This window comes from Podarcis filfolensis, assembly GCF_964270895.1.
Source record: "Podarcis filfolensis genome assembly, chromosome: 1".
NCBI classification, from domain to species: Eukaryota; Metazoa; Chordata; class Lepidosauria; order Squamata; family Lacertidae; genus Podarcis; species Podarcis filfolensis.
The window spans coordinates 40,101,829-40,125,093 of record NC_139604.1 but is presented as its reverse complement, the minus strand read 5'-3'; the positions used below and the strand labels follow the sequence as shown (position 1 = coordinate 40,125,093).

Genomic DNA, 23,265 nt, shown 5'->3' with positions numbered 1-23,265 from the left:
AATCGTCTCTTAGCATTTCCATTCTCACTTCCAGGTGCCATCCTCCTTTACCTGAGCATCACATAGGAGGACTTGCAAGATCCATTTAAGCAACAGGGACAGCGATGAAAAGAAGAAGCATCTGAATGCTAGATGAGGCAGGAGGATAGCTGGAGGAATCCTGTGGGTTCAAACTCCTGCTTCTCGCTGCTTGCACCAGGTTAGACATTCCTTTTTCTTTCACTGATAATCTGCTTTGCAATTCTAATCCCCCAAATGCCTTTGATAAACTTTGGAAGGAATGCACATCTTAAAAATTTACTCAAGGAGTATATCTTTAAAATACAGTAGATCAGTAGATGATATAGTATAGAACAGGAAGATGCAATAACAGTATGTGGTCCATCAAGCTCCTCCCCGTCCCCCAAATCCATACAGATTCTCACTGCCATCTTGTGGCATCCAATCTGCACAACAACCATTCCATATTAACTCTTTTCCTGGGGGAAAGACTTTGCTGGGTTTTCCTGATGCACACAACAGGTTTTTATGTTGCATAGGCATTGTGTACAAAAAATGGAAATTTGTTAAACTTGTCTGCCTATTCAGATTGCTCAGTTTAGGTAAACATGGTGGACGTTTTGTGTAGGGAGTCACCTACCACCACCACCACATGTGTCTTCCTCCTCTGGGCAGTGGCAGGAATAGATAGTTCTATACAATGTACCTTCCACATCCACCTCAATGTATTCTGAGATCTGCAACTGCTGTTCTTGCTCTTCTGGCCCAGAATCGGTGTCTGAGGTGAGGGCATGGAATCGATTTTGCAGCTCCAGTGACACAACATTACTTCTGACAGTCCTGCTTCTGAGTGTCATGTTCCTCCAGGGGTTCGTCTTCTGCAATGGGCAATCTCCCTTCTCCTTAGGGGCACCCCACCTGTGTTGTTGTTCCAGGGCAGTCCATTCTGCTGTATTTAGAACTTCCTTCTCTTTCCCAGTAGCTCAAAGTGTGTACAGGCGGGCCTCAAGTTACTGTACCTTCTCTTCTACTTGCTGCAGGTGTAGTTTTGCACATTCTCAGGCAGGAAGGCAAACGTGGCACAAGTGCTGCAGGTCACAGCCATCCATGTTTCTTGGTTCTATGTATGCTGTGAGACAGCACTCTTGGCCTCCCCTTCAAAATGCCGTCACAAAGGCTCCTGTTTACAAGTCTGGTCACAAGCTCCCAGAGGCTGCAATCAGCTAAATAGAACTGATAAGCTTCATCAGATAAGCTTTGGTTGGCAAGAAGTCACAAACTTTGGCCTGGCAAATTCTTGCCAGAAGTTATTCCAGTAACATGTGGTAACTTTACCTGTTTGCCGTCTGATCCCTAAACCTGTTAGTTCAGTTTAAAGGAATGAAATCTCAAGCAGGCATGCTTTAGGACAGCACACTACCTGGGTTGAATCCAGGAATCTTGTGAGTGAAGTTGTGCTCATGGAAACTCCTAGCCTTGGAAGGAGAGGGGAGGAAGTCATCAGCAAGTTGCCACTCAGAACTTGCTGAGAGATAGAGGACTTATGGAGAAATGGTATGGGAATCTGCAGTGGAAAGCAGTCATTGGTAAAAATGTCCTTTCCTCTCTCTGCCAGTAACAGTCTCTGTGTGATTACGAGGCTTTTGGCAAATGGAAGGAGCTCTTCCATTCATGAAAGGTATCCTCTGAATCCCAGCCAAGACACTTTTTGGGTTCAATTGTGGCTCCTGGGGGCTGCAGCTGTTCACATTTTTAGACCTTTTCACTTTGTTCTTGCCTCGTTTTTTGTGCATAGTTGACACTCAGGTCATTCACTCTACTTGGAGAATCTGAAAGTACAATGTAGTTTGAAGTCTACAGTGGGCTAGAAGCAGGAGGGGAACACCTATTAGCCTAGATTTGGCTTTAGAGAAGTGACAGCCTTGGAGATTTCTGTGTTGCTACAGTTTTACAAGAGCCTGTGTGCTAATCCCTTCAGGACTGCAGCATTTATCACCTACCACATAGGTGTTAAGCGCTGCTTTCTAGGGGAATTAGTGCTTCCTCTCTCAGCTGCTTTCCCACTGAAAAATAAGCAAGGAAAAATGATGGCCCACAGAAGGAAAGCTAGGGAATAATCTTTTGTCTTTTTGTTTGTAGATTCTTCTTCTGGAAGACATAGCTCATCGGGGTTTAATGTCACTTCTAGCTGGTAAGCTCAAAGAAAGAGTCATTCTTCAGCGGTACTGCTGCCACTTCAGAATGTGAATGAAAGTAGGTCCCTTTTCCTCTTTCTGAGTAAACAGACGCTTTCCAAAAGAGGGCATATCATGGTCAACGAAGCTTTGTTTATAAAATGGTGGTTGTCCTGCTCTATCTGGGGTTGCCCCTCTCCCAAATTCCTAGCTCCAGCTTTGTCACTTGTGGTTTAGGAGGCCTGCTTCATAAGGTGTGCCTCTCATCAGCTTAGACTGCTGCACCAGCTGTGACTTCTCCAGGACAGAGGTGGCCTGGCTGTTAACTTCTGAATTCACTGCTGTCTTTGAAGACAGTAATGTAGGAAATGGGGCAGGAGCCTGCCACTGACAGAGGAACTGGAGTGCAGAGGGAGCGGTCCGCCCCCGGCACCCTATTCCAGTAGGGTACCATCGCAGCGGCCCCCCAGACTGCGGGTGGTGTGCCATGCCCTCGCGGGCAGCGTACCACACCCCCAGGATGTGCACCACACCTCCGGGGCACACGCCATGCCCCCCTGGGGGGGTGCCAGCCACCCCCCCACCTGCTCTCTGCCCCCAGTAGCAGAGCATGCAGCTTCGCCGCTGGGACAGGCACCCACCAATTAGTATTTGCAAATACAGCACATCGTAACAGATTTAGTAAGATTATTTGCTCTACTAAGAAAGCAATCCAATGGTACAGTCTGCCAGGATGAGCAGCTTAAGATGCAGCAGATCTCCCAAGAGACACCAATGTCACTTGCTCATCCCAGTTTAGTGAGAGCTCAAGCAGTGTATGTCCCCCAACCAGGGTATACTGGAAGTGTGATGTGTCAGGGAGCAAGAGAGGCAGGACTTGGGCTAGATTTTAATCCTATTCAGCTCAGTCACATGACCTGGCAACCAAGCGTACAACACTGTTTTAAATGCTTGCTTTTCTTCTGCTGGGCTTTGGGTTTGGTGGGCTGCTGCTGCTGCTGAATGGCGTTTGTATCTCATGTAACTTTATGCCAGCTTCTTGTACATAGGAGTGTGTTCCCTCAGAAACAGCATAAGATCTGAAGTATTAATTTCAAAAAGTGACAGGTCCAAAGTAAATTTAGGAGAAATCTATAAAATAATTACAGAACTGGAATCATCACAACAAATCTATTGATCAAAATGGGATGCAGATATGTCTAGCAACATATCTCAGCGAAATATGGACATAGATCTGGAAAAAAATGTTTTCAATCTTTGTAGGATCTTAAAATAAATTTCTGTAAAATCATGACTTGTTGGTATCTGACTCCAGCTAGACTGACTAAAATATATCCAACAATAATCAATGCTCAAGATTCATAAAAGTCCAAACACAAACATTTATTATATAATTTTGGAATGCCCAAGTTTTTAAAAAAATTTGGGAGTCAGTATTAAGAGAAATAAATAATTTCCTAGGTCAATATCTTCCAATAGTAGTGTACTTTAAAATATCTCTTAAGAGTCTTGTTCCACCCCACCCACCTTTGTGGAGATCCCATTAGAGAGAAGGGAAAAGCAAAGCAGCAATAACAAAAAACCCCAAACAGCTTTACAAACAGGTCCTTCTGCAGTGCTAAGAAATGTTAATCTAAAGGCAGATTGGGAGTGGGAGATGCTGCAGTCCAACTGTTCCTGGTGCTCAGTGGATGTGTTGATTCATTGCCCTAAGTCAATCTCTGCTACCCCAAATACAGATAAAGAAGCTGAACACCAAAACACATTGCAAAGCGATCACCCTAATCAATCCAAGCCCACTCCTATGGTGGCCACAATTTACATGAAATAGCTTCATTTAGGTGCACCCTTAGCCACACTTACTTGGAAATAAATAATGACTGGATTTCACTTGTGTATAAACTTGCATATCAAAAGGGTGTAAATTTGAAGTGGCTTTTCAAAGGAAATATATTGTCGCTGCCTGTAGTAGGACAGGCATAGGAATAAAGGAAGTCTTTAAACCAAGTCAGACAACTGGTCCATCTAGATTCTCAGACTGGTAAGAGCTTTCCAGGGTTGTAGACAGGCCTCTTTCCCAGAGGTGATGACAATTGAAATTTGCACCTTTTGCATGTAAAGCATGCGCTCTACCACTGACTTACCACCCCTTCCTTTAATATGTTGCATACTGCAGCTTAGTTTCATCTTGCCTGGCATCTCTAGTTACAAAAAACCCCACACACCCCAAGCTAGGTAGTAAAAAAGGTAAAGGTACCCCTGCCCGTACGGGCCAGTCTTGACAGACTCTAGGGTTGTGCGCCCATCTCACTTAAGAGGCCGGGGGCCAGCGCTGTCCGAAGACACTTCCGGGTCACGTGGCCAGCGTGACAAAGCTGCATCTGGCGAGCCAGCGCAGCACACGGAAACGCCATTTACCTTCCCGCCAGTAAGCGGTCCCTATTTATCTACTTGCACCTGGGGGTGCTTTCAAACTGCTAGGTTGGCAGGCTCTGGGACCGAGCAACGGGAGCGCACCCCGCCGCGGGGATTCGAACCGCCGACCTTTCGATCAGCAAGCCCTAGGCGCTGAGGCTTTTACCCACAGTGCCACCCCGGTCCCTAAGCTAGGTAGTAGGCAATGTGAAAACCCTCTTCCTGAAATACTGGAATGCTGCTGCTGCTGCTGCTAGTCCATGTACTCGCTACTGGTGTGGATAAACAAACAGACTGGCCTTGAATAAGGCAGCTTCTGATGTTCCTAATAGCAGCTTAATCTGCAGCTGGTGAAGTTTCTAAAAGCATAAATATCTGCTCTACGCAGTCTTCCGTTCATAAAAGAGATCACTGGGGGCTTATGTACTGATTTTATATTATTTAACAAAACATTTATACCACTAGCTGCAATAAAAAAAAATCAAGCCGTTAGTATCCCCCCCCTCAATATTTGGGTTAGTTACAATTATGAAGCTGTCCCATAATGCAGCTCTCCAGAGCAAGCCACCCTTTTGCCTCAGATGCTTTGAGCTATAGCTACCTCTTTGCCTCTTTGTTCTTTTCTCCAAACTACAGTTTCTTTGTTGTTGTTTAGTTGTTTAGTCGTGTCCGACTCTTCGTGAGCCCATGGACCAGAGCACGCCAGGCACTCCTGTCTTTCACTGCCTCCCGCAGTTTGGTCATACTCATGCTGGTAGCTTCGAGAACATATCTTAAGAACATATAAATCTGCCTTATGTTGAGTCAGATCCTTGTTCCATATAGCTTAATATTGTCTACACTGACAGGCAGTAGTTTTCTATGGGATTATGGGTGGGTTCTCACCCAGCTGTACCTCAAGATGCTGGGGATTAAATTAGGGACCTTCTGTTTGCAAAGAAGGTGCTTTACTAGTTAGCTACAGCCCTTATCCACACATAGACCATTAAATTCTAGGAACAGCAGCTGGTGAGGATGGGTGAGAAAGGATGATTCCATCTTCTTCTAAAGCAGGGGTCAGCAAGCTTTTTCAGCAGGGGGCCGGTCCACTATCCCTCAGACCTTGTGGGGGGCTGGACTATATTTTTTGGGGGGAAATGAACAGATTCCTATGCCCCACAAATAACCCAGAGATGCATTTTAAATAAAAGGACACATTCTACTCATGTAAAAACATGTTGATTCCCAGAATGTCCACGGGCCAGATTTAGAAGATGATTTGGCCGGATCCGGCCCCGGGCCTTAGTTTGCCTACCTATGTTCCAAAGGGTTTCACATTTCAGCAATTATCTCTGTAAGGTCCTCCAACCTTTGCTCCCACAGAGGAAACATGAACAGCCATCCTAGTAATTTGCTTAACAAGAGATAATAGACAGCGGCATTCATCATAACTCTATTGTCACCTTCTGATGTCTGCACATCAACCTGCCATTAAAGCTACAGGGGCAGTTCAAAAGCTGGCAGTCCCTTTTGGATGCTTCACACTGAAAGGGACAGTGATCACCAAACTACCCTCCTTGCCCTTTCCACCCCGGCAACTTCAGAGGTAATTGTGACAGTAGCCTCCGTAAACTGCTGTACAGCCACCGTCAACAAAGCTCTTTCTACATTATTTAACAAACCGCAAAATAATCCATGAAAGATAAATTGTTTCCTTCTTAGGAAAAAAAGAAAGAAAAAAGAACAACCACATCTTTACCTTGTAGACACCAATTAACAATCTGTAAGATTCAAAAGTAGAGAAGGAAAAATTGCTTGCTTCATTGACTTCAAAAACAAAAAGTGTTTTGACTCCATCTGGAACACAATAATCATAAATTACTACAAAGTGGAACCTGAGGGGAAAACATGACTTCTTCAAAATCAAAGTACAAAACAAGGCAAACAATGGGAAAGCAGAAAATATTTTTTAGAAGCAGGGTGGGGGGAAGCCAACAGAATTCTTCAAAGGAAGAGAGTAATGTATAAAATTCAGACCATATTCAACTTGATATATCAGTGACTGACTTATCTTAAGAAGTGAATACCTAAGACCTGAACATTCTCCAAGTAGGGTTCTCAACCGTTCAGAATAAACCAAAACAGACAAACAAAAATACAGTCTTGTCTTTCAACAGCAACATAATCTGTGCAAATCGGCAGGCATGCTTAAATTTAGGGGGAGCCACCCAAGTGAGTGTGTGTATGTGCTTGGTTTCGGGAGGGTGCCTGTCATGAATAATCTACTTGAGTGCTCTCTTAACAGCTGGAACAAAAAGTACAAAACAGTTCATTTTCAGGTGTAAAGCTGGTGATACTGGTCATCACGTGGCCAGCGTTGTATTAATTATTGCTTTTGTTTTTAATTTAATGGGGGGAGGGATGCACAACACCAGTGCCCATTCAGTGAGTGACATGCATGTGAGAGGCTGTGACCAGATCCATGCATTGACATATGACATGGATAAATCATCCAAGAAAATCATGCATCAAAGTTGTGAAAAAGGGAAAAGCCATAAAAAGCAAAGTATTGAAAAGCTGAAAACTTTTGTGTACTTTGGGTTGTTTTTAATGGCTACTGTTGCCTGTTTCACAACTTTGATGCATTATCTTCTTGGATGATTTATCTGTGCTATATAGGACAATAAATCTGTATGCATGGATCTGGTCACAGTCTTCTGCAAGAATCTATTGGTATGTGGGAGCTGGCTTGCCCCTAATGTTCCTGTGCACACAGGGTGTTTGAGCAGAAAAGGGACTTGAAAGAGTTTCAGCCAAATGTGCTTACAAAGTCTCCTTGTGATCAGGACTCCAATAATGCTGGATGTGCTTATAAGCCGGGATAGCTCAGTTGGTTAGAGCATGGTGCCGATAACACCAAGGTTGCAGGTTTGATCCCCATATGGGACAGCTGCATATTCCTGCATTGCAGGGGTTAAAACTAGGGTCCCTTCTTCAGGGTCCCTTCCAGCTCTATGATTCTAAGCCTCCTTTATTGGTCTGGAGAGGCACCCCCACTCCTCTTTCCCGATTGTAACCCTCACGCGTTTGTTTTGCATGAATAGGGCTAGGCGTACTTGCTGGTGGGTAATAACACTCTTTAACCGGTGTAGTGTTGACACACTCAGATATGACATCATTCACACAACTAGTTTATCTTCCTGAATATGATCCATAAATCACCTGATGTCCCTTAAACAGGATCACTATGGAAAGCGACTGATCTAGTTGATTGTACACCCATGGTATTGTCAGAACACATAGTTTCTTAGTTTTTAGCACTCTTAAGCAAGGCCTTTTCTTATTCTTAAGACATGACCTTAATTCTCAGTAACAAGAGGTAGGCCTTTTGCAAAGGTTCATGCATTCCTTATCTCAAGGCAGGTTATTTGTCTTCCTTTTTGCTTAACCAAACAGCCAAGACAGTGATAATCTCTTGCTGTGTGTTCTACAGCTTCCGTCCTTTAGAATGCCTCCTAAGGCAGACAATCAGTCAACCCTTCCCTTCAGAGCACACCAAGACACTTCTGCCATTAGTACTTCTGGCCAATGGACAGATGCAACCCAAGACTGCATGCAACAGCTGAGGTCAGAAATCTATAGAAGCAATGGGATAAAGATTACCATTTCCTGCTTACAAATAGTGTGGCTTGCTATTACTGTACCTGTGCATGGGCCATTTACTCCCCTTCCAAGATCTTAATAAACATATGTTTTTACAATGCTCATCATCACGATGTTTTACACTGTTGTTAACCACCATTAACACTAAATTTGGAAAGAGAAGGGCTGTTATTGACTGAACTGGAAAGGTTTCATTTGTAAGAAGGCAAATTGGAGAAGTCATGTGGGCAACAAGCTTGCAGCTGTTTGGTCATTTGTGATGCTTTGGATGTGTATCTGGACACCCTTTCCAAGATTTTTCAGGGCTGCTGAAATATGTTACCTGACTACTGCTCCTACTGTCTCTTTGTTGTACAATGTGGGTGTAACTGGTTGGGTTGATCTCTGGCAAGCAACTGCAGTGGATAGTTGGGGTGCCAATTTTTCAACTGGCATTTGTAGCTGTGTCTTCAACAGTGGCACAGTCTGTATAAATTAGCAGAGAAAAGGTTTTCACGAGTAGATATGGAGGTCGGCAAAGCAGGCACCTAATTGCCGGAATCAAGCTTTGGCAAAAAGCTAGAAGCAGTAGTATCAGCTGTAATTTCTTTTTGTATTCACTCTAAGTCACAACAAAAGAAACAATGTCTGTTATGCAAGTTCCAGCGTTACACATAACCCCCCCCCCACCTAAATATAATAAGTGTGGATATCAGTAAAGAAACAGCTGCCTGTCTATCATCACACATCACCCACATAAGTATCAAGAAATTTGACATGGGGGCTGACTGAAAAATTGCCCCCCTTAATTGCAGAAAACTTCTCTGATTCAGCGCCTCTATTAGCTACAGACGAAAACTAATGGTACTAGGTTTATTCAGAGCTGGGAGTACACAAACAAATGAGGTGGCACAATGGATTATACCATTTCAGACACAGTTTGTACTCCTTCTAAATAGAAAAAAGCACAGCAGGAAAAGAGTTGGGTTACAACATTCTTGTATGCTATTGTGTTGTTGCTTTTATTCCAACAGGATTTTTTAAAAAACAAAGGGAAGTAAAAAGTGGTACCCCTCACTTACAGTATTGCTGTGGTACAATCCATACCTCTGAGCTCTACCACTTCATTTACCCTGTTGTGTAGGTCCATCCTGAGTACAGGTGCGCCATATGCAAGCACAGAGACCCTATTTTCTTCCTCATTATGACTTTATACAGGCAGGCAGGCAGGTGTCAGGAAGCAAACCCTGGAGTAACTGCTAGCCAGTCTTGTTGGGTGGATGGGGACCTGGTCTGTGCTGTGCCCAGCAACAATATCTCATCCCCTGGTAGTGCAGGGCATAGGCAGGGAGGCCAGCAATCTGCAGAGCCAATGACAGGCTGAGCCAGCACATCCTAGCTTGCTCTCCCTCCTGGATACTGAGGAGAAAGCTGGCAGCCTTCTGGTTTGGAAGTAAGTCAGAACCCAGGTTGGCTGAGGGTCGGTAGGGCAGTGCCCCCTTTGCCTTAATGGACCAGTCTTCCTTGGACTCCTCGGCATGGGCAAAAGGATGGCTTTAAGCTTTTTAATGCTTTTCATTGCATGGTTTCATTTCTTTTTATTGCTGCTTTTGATTCGATGCACAGGGGCATACAAATGTTTGTCTGTTTTTTTTTTTTTAATAAACCAACAAATAAATAAAGGTTTCAAGGAAGGGTCGCTGTTGCTCCTCGCTCCCAAGGCTGCCTCTGCAGCTGCGGGCGAGCAAGTGGCACCGGTGGGACTGCACTGCCGGGGGCCCAACTTATTACCTCAGCCCACTAATTTGCTCCCCTCCCCCCCTCACGGAGCTCCAGGTGAGGAGCATTGTGGTGACGCTGCGGGGGGCGGGGCAAATGGCCCTCCTCTCCCCAAGAGTCTTTCTTAAAGTTCCAGAACTTGCCCTTTCTTCCCTCGGCCTGTGTTCTGGGGCTAAACCAAAGAGCTCCCTTGGGCGGCAGCAGCAGCAGCCTCCCTGTCTGCGGGGCCCCCGCCTTCCCTCTCTCCCTCCGCCCCTCCTCCTGAGCTGAGCGTCCCCCCGGCCATTGATTCCTCTCGCCCTTCCTTGGCGGAGGCAGGTGGACGGGCTGGGCTGGGCTGGGTTGGCTGGCTGGTTGCCGGCGGGAGCCTCTGCGCAGCCAATCGGGTGGCGGCGCCGTGGAGCAGCTGGCGCGTTGGGCCGGCGCGCCTTTCGCTCCTCGCTGTTCCCCTGCGAAGCGGCCGAGCGCCGGGCGGCTGTTGCACACGGGCGCCGGGCTATGGGTGCGCTGCTGCCGAGCCACCATCTTCCTCTGCCCGGGGAAGTGCGCCGCCGACGCCCACTTGGCCAGACCCAGGCGAGCCCGGTAAGTGCGGAGCTGCTTCGCAGCCACGAGCGGGGAAGCAGCCGCAGCAGCCTCTTCTTCGGCGCCGCCTCCTCTCGCTGCGCCCGTGCAAGGATGCCAACTTGGGAGCAGGAGGGCGCGGGCTCTCCCCTCGACCTGTTAGTTCCCCGGCCGCCTCTTCTTTAGGATCGCGAAAGGATCGGGCGGGGCAAGCCCTTGGACCTCCGGAGGCTGCAGTCCGGGTCCCGCTTACCTGCGCGTAGGCTCCATTGAACTCGGCAGGACTTGCTTCGGAGTAGGCAGGCAGATAGGATCGCGCTATTCGTCTGCATGCTAATAACTGCGAGGAGGGTTGCGCTCCCCGTACCGCTGACTTTTTTTGGGGGGTGGTGGGGGTGGTATATCATTGCTTTCATTTCTTTTGCTTTGTTTTCAGCGCGCGTCCCCGGAATATTCAGGGAAGGTGTAAAATCTGTATTGCCTTTGTAGTGAACTGCCCGTGCACAATTGATCCAAAGGGCTGCGCCCTCGGGAGTGATCCAGCCAGCTCCCAGGACCGTTCATTTTCGCTTTCTGACTCTTTTTTGGGGGGAGGGGGGCGGCCGTCAATCTGCATTGCGATTGTTCAGATCTGCAGCCCCCAATACAGGAAAGAAGTTTGCGGGCGTCTGCGGAAGGGAACGTGATAGCAGCTGATCCCTACATGAGATCATGTAGTCTGTTCCGTAGTCTTCACTTTGGCGAGGAATAAACGACAGCGAACGGGAGTTGCAAAGGAGTCGCTGCAGCATCAGGAGAAACTGGCAGCGCGGTCCTTAGGTATGTTTTGGCCAAAAGCAGTTCCTAGAGTCCACTGACACGGAACTGCTCAGTAAAGCAGCGCAAGATTGCAACAGAGCAATCCGAGGTATTAATTGGAAACCAAGCCCTCCTTTAATTCAGTGGGATTCAACTCTTAGCAGACATACATAGGATGTGGTTGCGCACCTTTTGGCCAGGGTGTTTGAAGGACTTTGAACCCAAACACGCTTGCTAGGCAGTAAATCATCGCTGAACTCCGTGAGGCTTATTCTTGGGTAACGCGATTAGGTTGGGTGTGAATGTGCCTTTAAAGTGAAACTGCTTAGTTCAGTCATTCCGTCTCCCTATCTTTATTTCAAGCATGTCGCTGTATAAAAGGAGTTTCAGTATCTTGGGAATTATAAACACACTCGCCTAAAAAACACACAACCCCATCAACTATCTTCCTACCGCTTCAAGTACATTCATTTTCCTTGTAACACTTTTCTAGAGATCTTAAGAATGGGATCAGTTGCTTATCATTTCCTTGGAACAGATAGTCTCTTATCAACGTGGTTAAAATGCCTTGCAGGTTTGTTCTTTAGTATGTGTCTTGGTTGTATTTCATTGGGGGGGGGGGAAGAGATGTATTTTATTGGGAAAGTGATAGATGCTGTCATGGCATTTCTGAATGCATGCTATATTTTTTGATACTGTGTATGATTAAAATTTTCCGGGGGGGGGGGAATCCAAGTAGTTTCCCCCTCCCTCCTTCCTTTAAGTGTGCCTCAATATTTTCACTGTGTTTTATTGACCATGCCTGGTACAAGGCGTGTGGTAAAACGTTTCCTGGTGTGTGTATGTGTGTTTCCAGGCAGTTGCTGAATGTCAAGATGATGAATTTATGTTTCAGATGTAGTGTCAAGGATAGCACAGGTTTGTTGGGTAACTAGAAGGCAGCTAATCTTCAGGGACATCCCTTTTGTGCTTTCTGGTACGTGAATCTAATAGCTGCTTTAAGGTTGTTCCATGGAAGAGGGGGGTAGGAAACTTTTATTAAGACTGCAAGCTCTTCATTGTGAATATGATTAATTTTTTCATGTGTAGCAAAAAAAATACAGTCTTGGGAAGAAAAAAACCCCCTGCATAAATTGAAGGTTTCTCTTTTTTTTTAAAGTAGCTATCACTTTATTCTTATTCAGCTGTCATTTTTTTAAAATATTTTTCATACTATGTGTGTAATGCTACACTTCTCTCTCCCAGTAAAATACACTCACCCCTGAAGTTGTTTCCTGCACATTAAACCTGCATCATAACCATTTTTATTTGCCTTTTCTGCTTTCTTTGAAAGACTGAAATTGACCCTTTGAGTCAATGGATTTCACTGTTCTTCTTACCTGCATAACCTTTTGGTTTGGGTAAGCTATTGAAAAGCCATTACTCTTGGGGTCGATCAGGTCATCTTCACATTTCAGTTTCTTCCCCCAGTGTTCTGATAAATACACCAAGGTCAAGCCATGTAGAAATTTGTTCTTTGATAAAGAGCAATTGGCAGCAATAGGTTTTTGATTCCAAGTCTCCCTTCCCCCCCTTTATACTTCAAAACTCCAGGAGTAATCTTGCCCTTGCTGTAGGATCATTTTCTTATTGTGTAGACGCTATTTGAAAAAGTTGGATGTTCCTAAAAATAATAAAATCAATGTACACAATTAAGAATACGGTCATCTTTTAGTCACTAAGCTTAGCTGAACTCTGTGAGGCTTACTTCTGAGTGGACATCTATAGAATTGCACTGCAAAGATGAAACCAGCACACACATGAGTCTTCCTCTAATATTAATAGGTTTTAATATCAAAGTATTCATGAAGTACCGTGGTAGTTAATAGTATAGCATTCAGTTAGCCTGTGCTGTGCTTCTGCTGATGTCAGGAAAGTGAGTTCATTTTACATGTGAATTCTGCACACCCGACCAAAGTTACTTAGAAGACACTTTCAACTGGAGTGATTGAGGTACGCTTCCATATAAATGTGTTTAGGATTGTGCTAAATGAGATGTTTTATAGAAATTGCTGGTAAAGTGGGAGAAAGGCAGTCATACCACACTGACTTCAACCTATATGAGAAACTACTGAATATTACTAAATCTCAGAAACCTCCAGTCATCTGTTAAACAGGATGCCAATATTTCTGCTTTAAAAATAGTTTGGGCTCACTTTTTAAAATATGTGGTGCTTTGTTCAAGTTAGCATCACTTGTGCAAGTCAGTTGTGTTGTGGTCACTTCTTAATTGATTAGTCTGTACACAACTCAGCAGGACATTTTTTGTGTGTGACTTGCATATAGGAGACTTTATATGGAATGCAGATAGCATTCAGGATTCTGTCCTGGCTGTTTTTGAATTTCACCTGTCCCCATTAAAAAGAGGGGAAAAATAAACTCTCCTTATGGGAAATATGCCATATATTTGCCCAGAAGAAGTGTGTCAGGTGGTGTGGAGACTGTAATGTCCACATCAGAATGATAGTGGGAGAGGTAATCGACCAGATGAAGAACTGGTTTGCAACACACAAGTTCTTAGGACAGGTTGTTACATGTCTTCAAGCCTGGTTGCTATTTTTATTTATTTATTTAGAAAATTTATACCGTGCCCTTGAGTAAAAACTCTCAGAGCAGCTCCCAATCAATAAAGTATAATAGATTGATCAGAAACAGGGAGGCTTTGGAGCTGACACTGTGCTCTACTTGATTGCAGTTTCTCTTTTATCCTTGATACCGAAGGATGTGCAAGACGTAAGAAAATCTACATTAGGAAGTTATAATATGAGCGTCTATGTAATTTTGTTTCAGAGTTTGCATTGTAATACTCTCAGTGTGCAACAAAGTACTCCGACAATGCCATTCTATATATACATGTCAGCTCAGAAGTAGGTAAGCAAGTAAAGGATTGCAGAAGTACATAAGTGTGTATAAACATCACAGTATGACTGCAAACTTTGACAAATGGGTCTTCCTAAGTGGAACTGTGCTGATAATTCAAGAATACCTTTTCGAAGTACCTTAAGATTGTAGACTCAGGCTGCAATGTTGCTTGTAGGCTGATTAAAACCCCTATCGGGGCTGCTAGGATTTAAGAGGCTTAGTTGTGCACAGGATTGCAACCTCAGTTTGTATTTTTGGCATATCATTTTAGTGCTCATCTTTCACTGTGCTGTACATAGAGGACTAGACAGATGCTAGCTGCTGTGCTCCATATGTATGCATTATGGTAGGCTGTTGACTTGTGCCCTAGGGTCATGTTCCTTCCTACTTCATTACTTCTGTTTGAGCAAGGACATTCAAACAAGCTCTGTGTCTTGTAGCTATTGTTTCCAAGAAGTTATATGGCTGGTTTTTAATTCTGGCTTCTGAGCTGCATTTCTTTTTCCAATAGGCTGCCTAGATCATTGTGAAGCATATTTTCTGTGTTGGCAACTGCAGCTTATACGAAGTGCTGGGTTATGCTTTATGAAATCTGGAAACTTTTTTCCTAGATTTCTTGATCAACGTGCTACTTTGTATGAGGCATATGTAGGAGTCCTTTACTTACGTTGTTTTTAAAGGACTGTCTGAGCTTCTTTTTGCCTAATTTTTGGGGCTATCCCACCCTGTCCTAAAGGATAAGGGTAGTTTACGAAGTATTGTATGATATGGAACAACCCATGCTCCTTAAGGGTTCTCAAAAACTGACAGAATTTTAGAAAGTGTAAAATAAATATTAGACTAATGTTTAGCTTGTGATGTGAAGGTGGGTGAGTATTGGAGGTATCGGCAACAGCTGATGTAATAATATCTCCCTCTCCCTTTAGAGCACAGGTGGGAAGCTCTTGAGATTCTTCTTGGCCACACTTTTGTTCCCCAGACCACAGGGTGTTTGCCTGGTTGGAATGTGCCCTTGAACTCTGATGATGCCCCTTCCTTGCCTGGAGTAAAATTTACATTCATTGCTGCACCTACTCTGGCCCCACCTAGCACTGACGTGTCCAGGAGTGAATGTGGCCTTCAGTCTAAAAAAGGTTCACCTCCCCTGCACTAAAGTAGGGGTAGGGAATATAGCTTCCCCATGAACCAGCCAGTGTTACATAATAACTGTGGGTGGAGAGAAAGCCATTTCAGCTTCCTTTTCCTTCTTTGCATGCTATTTAAACATAGCCAGGATTTGTTTTCCTTCTCTGCATGGCAGATTGCAGCCATAGCCCTTCTCATCCTGTGACAAGGTTGTGGACCAGGCATGCCGCACGCCTCAGGGATTTGTGCATAGGCAACCCAAGCCGTATGATGAGACTCAGATATGCCTCTGATCTTCTGCAAGAAATATACATATATGAATTAGTATGCATGTATTCCATTGCATGTGATTGCAAATATTCAAGCACTCACACTTCTCCTTCAGGAGCAACTGCATATCCTAGTGTCTGCATGTATTTACTGTTTACATAGCACTTCCTTAGGCATTCATATTTGCATATCTTCTCTATTTCCACATTTGAGGATTCTCATCTTCACACTTCTTAGTAAGGTCTATTGAAAGATGCAAACAAGAATGGCAATCAACTGCAATAACTATAGTGAGAAAACTTGGGTAGCTCTTTCAGAACAAGGGTAAACTGGGAAAAAGGAAGGGCATGTGTGGGAAAGAGTTTTATAAATGCTTTGTAACTGGCAGATGTTCTGAGAAGTAGTGAGAGACGAGTTTCCCGGTTGATATCCAACAGACCAGTAGCATAATTAGTTGGATAACCTGAGAAATTATTCTAAGAATGAGGTCATGAAATCTTCTGGGTAATTATTTTCAGCTAAGTGGCCTCCAACATTGTTGCCATCTGGTTTTCTAAGGAAAAATTATTTAAATGGGTTAGTTCAGTAGTATCAAAACAGTCTTATGTTGCTGTGTATTTCAATATATACTATAGTATTCATATACCCCCTGCTACTGTTGTCTAGGGTTGCCATATTTCAAAAAGTAAAAAACAGGAAACCCTGAAAGTTGTTCAGGTTTTTTTTTTAGGAAGACCCCAAAATTGTATTGCATTAGAGTCCAGGTGGTACTTAGGGTGGAGAAGCTTTTTATATGTTGCTTTATTGATAGTTACATCATTGCCCAATATAAATAATTGTATTTATGGATTTTTAATTGCATTTTCCATTTACTATATTACGCATCACCTAGAGGCATTGGTGCGGGTGACACACTAATGAGTAATATTAATTCAGGCAGCATCAGGTCTGAATTTTGGAGGGAAGTGGGGTTGTCGTGCAAGACCTCCCCATCCACTATATTTGTGCAACCCACATTTCTGGTATGTGATGGAAACTCACTATGCCAGTTGCAGTCTGTCTGCCTAACCTACCTTACTGGGTCGTTGTTAAAATGAAATTGGGAGGGAGTGTGGGGAGAACCATGTTCTCCACCTTGAGATCCTCGGGGGGGGGGGGGAAGAGGAGAGTATATATGTAATAATAATAAATAATAATAAAAACCTGGCAGAGAAAGATAATCAGATCACATTAATAAACTATTTAGTTTTTGCGAGCCAAACTGTTGACAGAACCCTTTCTGTTGAATGGTTTGTAGCAAAAGGGTCCAAACAGGCTTCTTAGACAGGTAGAGAAAAGGGGGGAGGCTCTTTTGTAGGTCAGCAGCTGTAAGGGAAATGGGTCCAGCAGAAAGAAGGAACTGCGTTTAAGAGAGTTAACAAAAACCACATGTGTGAAGGGAGGCTTGGGAAAGATGATTGGAAGTATGGTATGTGAACAAAGACTGAGATGCATGAGTGACAAAGGAAAAGGTGCTGGCCACCCTGAACAGAAATGATATGTGACAAGAAAGAGTTCTGCTGAATGAAAATAGAAGTTGTGGGAGGCAGGAGAGGCGGTGGGGGTGGGGTGGAACAAAGAGGCGAGGTAATATCAAACTGATTGGGACAGTGAATGCATGAACGAGGAGGGTGGAAGAAAAGGCACAGAAAAAAACATGGTATTAAGTGATGCTGAAGCAGAATGAGCGGGGGGGGGGGGGGGAGGAGATGAGTGTGTATGCCAATCGGCTCATGACTTGAATAGGAGATAAGGAGAAAGAGAGAGGAAAGGAGCGTGAATTTGCAAGGAAGGTGTGGAAGGAAATGGCATGGCAGACAGTTTGGCTTTTGCGATGGGAGGATTCCTATAAACAGGGCTGTCTTAAGCATATGTGGTGCCGGGGTACAAAGATCTGCCCGGTGCCCCCTCCCCCAGGTTGCCCAGTCCCAGGTGCGCAGGAGGGCGGAGCCAGCTGGCCACCTCAGCATCTCACTGGCTCGGTCGCCCCCGAACTCGCAGTGCAGAGCCGCCCACAGCAGAAGAGCCTGCCGCAGCACTTTGACCAACGGGCGGGCTCTTCCCTGGACTCAACTCTTGGGCCCCAGACTCTCGGCCTGGCGCCCCTGAGAGCCTGGTGCCCAGGTGCCCTGCACCCCTAGCGCTTATGGGTTAGATGGCCCTGTAGGCTGAAGGGTTTGGGGGCTCTGTTTCATTACAGAATTTAGGAGCTAGTTTGCTGCATGCATAAGACTCAGCACAGCTTGTCAGTGTGTGACTTGCAAGTAACAGTAGGAATCCTTCCTACACAGCAGTTGTACCCCTGGAGTGATTTGGAATGCACTTCCCCACCCGCCCCCAGGGAAAAATAACGGGGGCAGTGACTTTTGGCAAATGAAAAATTCACTGGATGCACCCAATTCTTCTGTATTCAAACCTTTAACATGAGTAAGGCAGCTTAATCAAGAGCACATGCAGAAAAGTTACAAAGTAGTAGAAACATTTATTATGATATGACGTTAGCGGGACTATGGCATGAGCTGCCAGTTTGGAACAGAAAGAAAGATTCTGAATATGAACGCATTCATGTAAATGTGCTGCCTCTTTTCTAGAGCACTGAGGAGCACATGGAGCCCCAGCAAAAACTCCCATTCACTTTGTGCAGAACCGCCTCTATTTATCTGAATGGGTTGACCTTTTGTGGATGTGGGAACCCCTTTTATGCCAACCTGATTTCCTACATCTGCAAACAACTACAGGTTTGGTGTAGTTATGGCAGGTGGAAGTGAGGATAGGCTGGATAGCAGAAACCAGAAAGTCTCCGACCCAGTCCAGCATGGAGATAGCTATGCTTTAAGGCTTTTGATTTCAGTGGTTTTAAGCATCCTAACTCCCTCTTGGCTTGTGGCCAGGAGCATCTGCTGCTTCATCAAACATGCTTGGTGCTTGCATCATGTTATAGACTTTGCTTCAACTTTTTTGCTTTACTAAAATAACAGAATAAAGCTAGCCACGATTTCTTGGGTAAATAAAGCACTGTCGGAGAAAAGCTCTACCTTCAAGAGGCTGGAAGTATCCTCCAGTGGTTGCTTCACAATATTTCTTGTTGCTTTGGGAAAACTCTGCAGGTTCAGAAACACAAGTGGCAGCGCAAGAGAGGAGGACTGGTAGGGTACAGAATATGTGTTTGTTTCTGGGTGCAAGCAACCACTTCTGTGCCAAGGAGATTTATCTGAGAATTGGTGTGATTGTGATTGGTCTTCATTTTTTTTTTTTTAATAAGGACATGTTCTTTTTCTGTTTCCTGCTAAACTTGCAATGTAAAAGCAGAGTGGCTCCCTTGAGATGAATTTCCTGAAGTCAGAAATACAGCTCTCATGGGAATAATTTTAAAACAGCAAATGATTTAATGTTTTGATGGCGAATCATAAAGAAGTAATCCCTGATGTGAGGATATCTGCCTATACGGGCACAAGTCATAACAGGACTGTTTCTACACAGTCAGAGGTGAACTGACAGACTGAGGCAGTTTGTCATCTGTGGCTAATGAAGGCTACCTACTGAGTCTCCCTGGAGGATGCAGAACTTTGTTAACCCATTTGACAGATTTGCATGTAACCTTTTATTATTATTATTATTATTATTATTATTATTATTAACCCACATCAAACATTTAATGTATGAAATAGTTGGATTAAATATTTCTAATTATCTCCTGCAAATGCCTTCCACTAATAGGCAAACATGTAATTCTTCCACTGGACACCATTTCTGCTCAAGATGCCTTTATTAATCATTAAAAAAGATTTAGCTACTTGTGCATCTCTATACTTGTGCATCTGCTCTGACACTGAGCTGTTCTCAATAGGTCGAACTTAATAAATGTAGCAAGTGAATTATACCAAGTGCTTACTGAGCACTGGTATGAATTTTATTCCTCCAGAGTCTTGTCATTTGAATGCATTATAGTACTAACCTACAAATATTTCAAGTGTTTTCTTCTGAGCTAAATAAGAACTATAGTTGTGCTCGCATTACTTTTATGTTATCTTGACCCTGTTGGAATATGAGAAGTGCAAGGCCACACTCGGGGCGGGGGGAGGGGATCCTCACTACCCACAATGCACAGCTTATTTAGAGAACGAAAGTCCAGCAAGACTACAGCAGAGAGTCTTTCCTTTGCAACCACTTCATACTAGGAAAGGGAGCATGAGTGAAGGGCCTTGGGTTATCGGATGGACTAAAACAAGCCCTTTAGAAAGTACCAAAGCGTTGAAATCTGGGACCTAAGGCAAGAAGGGTTTATTCTGTACTAATCCACAACATCTTCAAACACAGCATTGTCTGGCATATTAGTTTACCAAGAATCCAGATCAGTGTTGCTCACGAAAAAGAAGACAAGTGCACAATGCCAGTCCACACTAGGGCAGGGATATGGAGTCTGTGGCCTTCCAGGTGTAGCTGGGTTCCAACTCCCATCATCTTCAGCCAGAATGACCGCTGGACAGGGATGGGGTGCAGGGAGTTGTAGTCCAGAAACAAAAAGTAAGGATCTGCACTTAGGCAGGAAGAACCAGATGCACAAATAAAGATGGGGGGGCACTTGGTGCACTAGTCCATCTAGGGGTGACTACAAGTATAACATGAGTCGACAGTGTGATCCTTGGAGGTTTTTAAGTAGAGGTTGGATGTCCATCTGTCATGGATGCTTTAGCTAAGATTCCTGCATTGCAGGGGGTTGGACTAGATGACTCTTGGATCCCTTTCCAACTCTATGGTTTTATGATTTGAAGGGTCACAGGTTCCCCATCCCGGATAGGTTCTCCATCCCTATTCCTGAAAGCTGCTTCCAGTTTTCGGCATCTTGGTACTGTGACTCTATGATTAGTGTTTCTCACTTCTTATCCTCCATGGAAATGCTACATGGAGTAACACTGAGAGTATTGGAAGTGTTGTAGACATCATCGAGATTGTGTGTACCTTTAGATTGGACTATAAAGCCCCCTGTGTTTAGCTTTGGCATGCGTTGATTTGATCTTTAGGGTGGCAACCTGGCAAAAAGCAATACAGAATCTGTCTGGCAGCTGTTCACCTGTTTGATCCCTGAAGTCAATTGAGTGCTGCACTTTCTTTCTCAGCTAAATGCCTTTCTGGACTAGGGCAACTATAATGAGACACCCATTGTGGAAGGTACTACACAGGATTTTCTCTAAACACAGGAGTCATTCTTCCTCAACTAGATTAAACAACAAAATCACAGATTCTTTCTGATTTTTAATTATCTGTTGTTGTTGTGGAAGGATGAAGAAAAAGTATTTTCACAAAAATATTTGATAGAGGAATGCTTTTAATGAAAGGGTTTTTTTGTGGGGGGTAGAGTGGGTTATTCCCTCTAAAAGATACATGATTAATAGCACCAACACTGCCTTCTGGATCACCTTGCAAGAGGTTTCCTTCATCAATCTGGCAAGCGGATTGTATAGCAGTTTGCACCCTAATTAAACTCCCCAGTTGGGAATGTGCTGTTTAACAGATTACCTGTAGTTAAAGTGCAGTCACTGGAGATGTAGTTAACATGTCAATGTTTAATACCGAGTTCCAAACATCAATTTTTTAAAGGGAAAAAAATAAAAACAAAGAAAGCAGGCTCATTGCAACATGACAAACGCTTCCTTAAAATTAATACCTAAGTTACAGTGAGTCCTGTCTATTTACTCAGAAGTAAGCCCCGCTAAAAAAAAGGAAAAAGAAAAAGAAGTAAGCCCCACTGAGCATATTGAGGTTTACTTCCAGGTAAGCATGCACCGGATTGCAGCTTCAGTAGTATAATAACAGCAATGTTAGGCATCTGATAAGTCCTCCTGTTTCGTTTGTTTGGTAATTTCATTGAGGAGAAAATATTTTGATGCTCTAATGATATCACCAATAATGCCTTAGGTTTATTCCAGGGCAGAAATTCAGGTGATTGTCTCCGCTTTGAACCCAGGAATAATGCTAAGTATTTGATTGTTTCAGAGTGGCTTCTACCCAAGATAAATGCCACTAATTGCAGTTGCTGGGTTGGTTGGATGATCAGGAAGGTACTGAGAGAGTTGTTTTCCTCCTGCCCCCCTCACCACTAAGGGTAATAAGCAATTCCAATCCATTCTTTGCTACCAAATGTAATACACTCCTTAAATGAGGACTTAATGGTGTGGAAACAGAAGGCTTTTTGAACTTTAGATACCTATAACCATAGGCAGTAGCTAATGATGCAGTAGTTATTGCCACACTGAAGTCAAGTTATTCTACAACATTAAAAAATTGCTGATCACTGAGTCTTGGTTTTGGGGTAAAGCAAAGGCAGGTCTATTTTTGAGCTGGTCCAAGTAGTGATCATGTTGGGATCTGCACATGTAGGCTACTAGAGATACCATTATCTATAGCGGGGTAGGCAAACTAAGGCCCAGGGGTCGGATTCCGCCCAATCGCCTTCTAAATCCGGCCTGCAGATGGGAATCAGCGTGTTTTTACATGAGTAGAATGTGTGCTTTTATTTAAAATGCATCTCTGGGTTATTTGTGGGGCATAGGAATTCATTCTTTCCCCCTCCAAATATAGTCTGCCCCCCCACAAGGTCTGAGGGACAGTGGACCGGCCCCTTGCTGAAAATGTTTGCTGACCCCTGATCTATAGTCTAACCTGTGGCCTCCAACATTCTTCATATGAAAACTGGGACATTCTATTCTACATTGGTACCACTGCTTTAAAGTAATAGGCACCCCCTTTGCCCCCAATTCTCTCCTCTGTCTCCTTCTCCAGCATCCTCCCACCCACCCCTCCAGCATGCTGTGAGCAGGGAGGAGATGGTTGTCTGGTTACCCCTGGTACTTCCATCTGCATGCCAAAGGGAAAGAGAGGGTTCCCCCCCCTTCTTCCCACACTGCTACAAGACAGCAAAAGGGAGCTGGAGCGCTCAAATGAGAGGAGGCTGTGGAGGTGAAACATCCCTCCTTGTTAATGTTACAGCTCATCCCAGAGCATCAAAATATTCCGCACAATTTATTTTGTTGCAATAAATTAATTTTGTTGCAATAAATCTGTTTCTATTCTTGAAACCCAGGATTTGTGCATTAGATGTGTACGGGGCCTAAATAATGTATGTATGTGTGTGTGTGTTTAATTCATACATTCATTCTACATATATTGCTCCTCCTCTTATTTTACTTCTCCTTGGAAGTAAACCCCGCAGAGTGCTAAGAATTTTGCTCACAGGAAAATGGGAGACGTGTGTAGGATCGCACCTTCAGTTGTGACGTACTTTTTGAATGTGTGGTGTGTACGGTAGATTGTAAATTCCTGCAGGCAGGGACCTAATTATTCCAGTGCCGCTCTGTGTATATATACCCAGCAACAAAGTAATCATAGCAATAATAATAATGTATTAATGTGAGAGAATTATTTCTCCCACTGGTATTGGAAAACAGGATACCTCTGCGTATATATTTCAGGCTGAAGCCCTGTACTTTATACATTTACCTGGGAGTAAGTATCAGTGAACTTAATGGCTTTTGCTTATGAGTAGGCACATGTAAGGCTCGCGCTGCATTTTGACCTGACC

At 44.0% G+C, this 23,265-nt stretch overlaps 1 protein-coding gene across 9 annotated transcripts in view; it reads left to right on the top strand.

The window, feature by feature from the left end:
• Positions 1-23,265, top strand: part of THSD7B (thrombospondin type 1 domain containing 7B) — a 511,659-nt gene that overhangs the window by 152,995 nt on the left and 335,399 nt on the right. For 6 of the 9 annotated variants that reach the window (XM_083581788.1, XM_083581787.1, XM_083581784.1 and 3 more), the window contains 2 exons: positions 35-199; positions 2,140-2,191. The gene's annotated coding sequence lies outside the window, so the exon portion shown is untranslated. Of the gene's footprint in view, positions 1-34; positions 200-2,139; positions 2,192-10,400; positions 10,575-10,828; positions 10,849-10,882; positions 11,373-23,265 lie in introns of those variants that run through there. The other 3 variants (XM_083581782.1, XM_083581790.1, XM_083581789.1) reach the window with 3 other exon arrangements.